Raw genomic sequence first — 4,957 nt, 5'->3', positions numbered from 1 at the left:
CGGAGGTTGGTGGGGTGGTACGTGAGGACGAGGGGGATTCTTTTTTGGTTCTTATTGCGTGGACGGGGTGTGAGGGATGAGTTGTGGGAGATGTGGGAGACACGGTTGAGGGCGTTTTCGACCACTGAGGGGGGGAAGTTACGGTCCTTGAAAAACGAGGACAACTGAGATGTACGGGAGTGGAATGCCTCATCCTGGGAACAGATGCGGCGGAGGCGAAGGAATTGGGAATAGGGGATAGCATTTTTGCAGGAAGGTGGGTGGGAGGAGGAGTATTCTAGGTAGCTGTGGGAGTCGGTGGGCTTGAAATGAATATCGGTTTCTAGGTGGTTGCCCGATATGGAGACAGAGAGGTCCAGGAAGGGGAGAGAGGTGTTAGAGATGGTCCAGGTAAACTTAAGGTTGGGGTGGAAGGTGTTAGTGAAGTGGATGAACTGTTCGAGCTCCTCGTGGGAGCACGAGGCGGCGCCGATACAGTCATCAATGTAACGGAGGAAGAGGTGGGGTTTAGGGCCGGTGTAGGTACAGAAGAGGGATTGTTCCACGTAACCTACAAAGAGGCAGGCGTAGCTTGGGCCCATGCGGGTACCCATGGCCACCCCCTTTGTCTGTAGGAAGTGGGAGGAATTGAAAGAGAAGTCGTTGAGGGTGAGGACGAGTTCGGCTAAGCGGATGAGGGTGTCAGTGGAGGGGGACTGGTCAGGCCTGCGGGACAGGAAGAAGCGGAGGGCCTTTAGGCCATCTGCATGGGGAATGCAGATGTGGAGGGACTGGACATCCATGGTAAAGATGAGGTGTTGGGGACCGGGGAATTGGAAGTTCTGGAGGAGGTGGAGGGCGTGGGTGGTGTCACGGACATAGGTAGGGAGTTCCTGGACCAAGGGGGAGAAAATGGAGTCCAGATAGTTGGAGATCAGTTCGGTGGGGCAGGAGCAGGCGGAGACAATGGGTCGACCAGGACATTCAGGTTTGTGGATTTTGGGAAGGAGATAGAAGCGGGCAGTGTGAGGTTGGGGAACGATGAGGTTGGAGGCCGTGGGTGGGAGTTCACCTGAGGTGATGAGGTTGTGGATGGTTTGGGAGATGATGGTTTGGTGCTCAGGGGTGGGGTCATGATCAAGGGGGCGGTAGGAGGAGGTGTCGGAGAGTTGGCGTCTGGCCTCGGTGATGTAGAGGTCAGTGCGCCATACTACAACTGCGCCTCCCTTGTCCGCGGGTTTTATGGTGAGGCTGGGATTGGAGTGGAGGGAGCGGAGGGCTGCACGTTCTGCAGGGGAGAGGTTGGAGTGGGTGAGAGGGGTGGAGAGGTTGAGACGATTGATGTCTCGACAGCAGTTGGAGATGAAGAGGTCGAGGGAGGGTAGGAGGCCTTGGGGTGGTGTCCAGGAGGAGGGGGTGTGTTGGAAGCAGGAGAAGGGGTCAGTAGAGGGAGGGTTAGGTTCACGGTTGAAGAAGTAAGCGTGGAGGCGGAGGCGGCGGAAAAACTGCTCTATGTCCAAGCGTGAGCGGTATTCGTTGATCTGTGGGTGGAGGGGGACAAAGGTGAGCCCTTTACTGAGGACTGACCGTTCGTCCTCAGTAAGGGGGAGGTCTGGAGGGATGGTGAAGACTTGGCAGGGCTGGGTTCTACTGTCCCCTCTGGAGCTGCTGGCTGTGGAGGCGGTGGCCGGAGCGACATCGGTGTCAGCTGTGGGCGGAGTTGTGTCGGCGTCGGCATCAGAAATAGAGAGATATGGACTATGTGCAAGCAGATGGGATTAGTTTAGAATGGCATCGTGGTTAGCACAGACATGGTGGGCTGAAGGACCCATTCCCATGCTGTATATGTTCCATGTTCTAATCTGGAGGCCCAAACCAGGATCATTGATTCAAATCTCACCATAACAGCAGATAAACTTTAATAAAATTGGAATTGAAAGTTAATCTCAGTAATGGTGATCATTGATTTGTTGTAAAACCCATCCAGTTCAATAAGGTCCTTTGGGGAAGGAAATCTATCGTCCTTACTCAGTCTGGCCCAAATGTGACTCGAGACCCACTGCGATGTAGCTGATTCTTAAATGCCCTCTGAAATGCTGTATAGACCATTTAGTTAAAAGGCAATTAGGTATAGGCACCTACGTTCCATGAACGAATCACAAAAAAACAGAATTTGATTTGGGGAAAATCAAGCAGAATTGCTTCCTGAATTCATTCCTTGATGATACATCTAAGATCATGCTGCCTTATTTGGATTCTTCCACTGTAGGAAATAGAGGAACTCAATCATTTCTGTCACTTTAAACACTTCAATTAGATCATCTCTTAGTCCTGATATTATCTTGGTGAATTTGCAATCCATACACTCGAAGGCCAAGTGTCCAGAACTGAACATAGTGCAACAGATAGGAATGGACCAAAGCTATAAACATTTGAAATCTTGAAATGCACAAGTGCTGTTTCCTCACTTTCATATTCCATTACCGTTGAGATAAAAGCTAACATTCCATCACTTTTTTAGCACCTATGCAATGGAGAACTGACATCCTCTGCAGACATCAGTTACCGTTCCTGGACAGGTATCTGCAAACTGCTGTTGACTGCACCATCTCCTTTTGTGATGAAATTTTTGTTCTGGCTTTCTTCTCACGGCTTAAGGATTCTAGAGCGCCCAAACCCTCAAATATGAGAATCACTTCTGAAGCAATGGTCCTTGCTGGCTGTCAGCACTTTTAACTAGAGATGTTTGTTTTTGACTGATGCACTGAATTCAAGTCAATTTCATTTTCTGTAGAAAGATCAATTAAATGGTCTGCCGCACAGATTTGCTCCTTCCCTTAAAATCCTTGTCCTCCTTTAAGGGCTCTGAATTATCCTTGCAGAAGTTACGTTTTTTTCAGATTAATGGGTTACAATCAAGGATTTTGACCTGCCCTTTATTGATAAACTGCGGCCACCTTGAAAACTCAGGAATAAATATGCAGCACCGTTTAATAATGAATCACACAAAGTTGGATGGTTATGCGTCTAGTCTATTTGTACTGAATGAGCAGTGGTTGGGTAGTTCAATCGATCTGTATCCCGATACTCTCAATGGTTTTTCTTAAGTCTTGTCTGAATTTTAGACTTGTGCATTTCAACATTTCAATTTGGAATGTAGCCCATTTCCTGTGGTTGGATAACCTGCTGGCATTTGGCACTCACTTTCTAAGGTTGAACCAGCCTGTTCACACCCCTATTTGATCCTGAGATGATCTTCTGAATCATAAAACATCCATTGCAAAGACTGTTTAATTCCAGTTCCCTGACATCATCCCAGTAGTTGAACTGATTCTGACGCTTTCATCTATGCCTTTATTATCTCTAGGCTTTTCCTATAATACAAAAGTATTGCAGTCATAGAATGGTTACAGCACAGAAAGTGGCCATACAGCCTGTTGTGTCTGTGCTGGCTCTTAGAAGAAGTACACCTAGAGTAGTTTCCTGCATTCTCCCCATCGCTTATACATCTTCAAATAATCCAATTCTCTATTAACACCTCCACCCAGAGCTTTTCAGATTCTAATCACGCACTGAATGAAAAAGATTTTCATATTGCATTGCATTTTCATCAATTACCCTAACTCTGCGTCCTCTGGATCATGATTCTTCCATCAGTGAGAATAGTTTCTCCCTATCCACTTCTGTCCAGATCTATCATGATTTTGAATACTCTACCAAGTCTCCTCTCAATCTTCTCTTGGACTAAAACAGTCCCAACTTCTCCAATCCATCTACAGAAGTAACTGAAGTTGTTCAGGCCGGAACCATTGTTGTGCATTTTGTCTGCACCTTCTCATATGCCTTTCCAGATTAACCAGTTGAAGCCAAATCAGGGTTTTATACAGCTGTGTCACAACTTGCTACAAAAGTACTTCAATGACTGTACAGAGCTGAGTCATCTGCTGTTTGTGAAAAGTAGGTCTTTCTTTTCTAAATTTGACTGTGCCAATACACTGGCCAACCCAACACTTCCCATCCTCTGCAAATGTAAGCTCATAAAAAACTCTGCTGTTAATATCCTAATGTGTACCAAGTTCTGTTCAACCCTATTCTTGCTTCCCTCCATGGTTTTCAGATTTCTCCATGGTGATGCCCATCCCTATTTGGGTGACTGGTCTGGCTTTACAGACCTCTGAGATCTGTGTGCTGTACCATTTCTGGTCTCGTTATTCCAGATTCTAAAGAACCTTTAGATGCCAAAGCTCCAAGCTCTGGAATTCTGTTCCTAAACCCTACCACCTTTCTACCTCTCTCTACTTCTTTAAGCTGCTCCTTAAAACTTGTCTCTGGACAAGTTTTGGTCCACAGTTCTAATATCTCCTGCCGTAGCTTGATGTCAAATTGTGTTTGATAGCAGTTCTGTGAAAAGCTTTGCAAGTGCCTTGTTGAACCTGCTTTATAATTGTTAGCATTTTTCTCCACTAAAGCATAGTTTAATTTGTCCTCTGGTCACCGATCAGTTCTCTAGTGAACCACCATGTTGAGGCTGATAAAATCAATTGTTCATTTTAATATATATTTCTTTTAAGACATTGATATAATATGAATCAAACACTTAAGTTTCTGTTTTCAGCTCATGAACACCATGGATGAAAGACATTTGAAGAAACTTGAAACTTGGAAGAATGTGTTCAGACCATCCATTTGACAGACGTAGTGCAGACATTCTGAATTATCCTCATGGAAATTTACAATGGTTTTCAAATGGATGATCAACAGCCCAATCAATGAATTTAAACTTGAAAAGCTAAATTTCATGAACTGTACTATTTAAGAGGTTGTACTTACCCATTTGCTGCAGTACAAATAACTCCAAATAGTTAAAGTAAATGATCCATATTCACAGAAACTGTATACACTTAAACAGTGAATAACCTTTACTTCATTAGGTGCATTAAGCAATCCTTACCTCACAAAATAAACAGCAAATTGTAAT

At 45.2% G+C, this 4,957-nt stretch overlaps 1 protein-coding gene across 2 annotated transcripts in view; it reads left to right on the top strand.

Moving 5' to 3' along the window:
* Positions 1-4,957, top strand: part of zgc:112416 (uncharacterized protein LOC550509 homolog) — an 80,043-nt gene extending 75,086 nt beyond the window's left edge. For both annotated transcript variants that reach the window (XM_048599469.1, XM_048599468.1), the window contains exon 9: positions 4,595-4,957. The gene's annotated coding sequence lies outside the window, so the exon portion shown is untranslated. The remainder of the gene's footprint in view (positions 1-4,594) is intronic.

Source organism: Rhincodon typus, chromosome 7, assembly GCF_021869965.1.
Source record: "Rhincodon typus isolate 14 chromosome 7, sRhiTyp1.1, whole genome shotgun sequence".
In the NCBI taxonomy this organism is placed as follows: Eukaryota; Metazoa; Chordata; class Chondrichthyes; order Orectolobiformes; family Rhincodontidae; genus Rhincodon; species Rhincodon typus.
The sequence above is the reverse complement of the archived record's forward strand: the minus strand, read 5'-3'. Positions and strand labels throughout refer to the sequence as shown.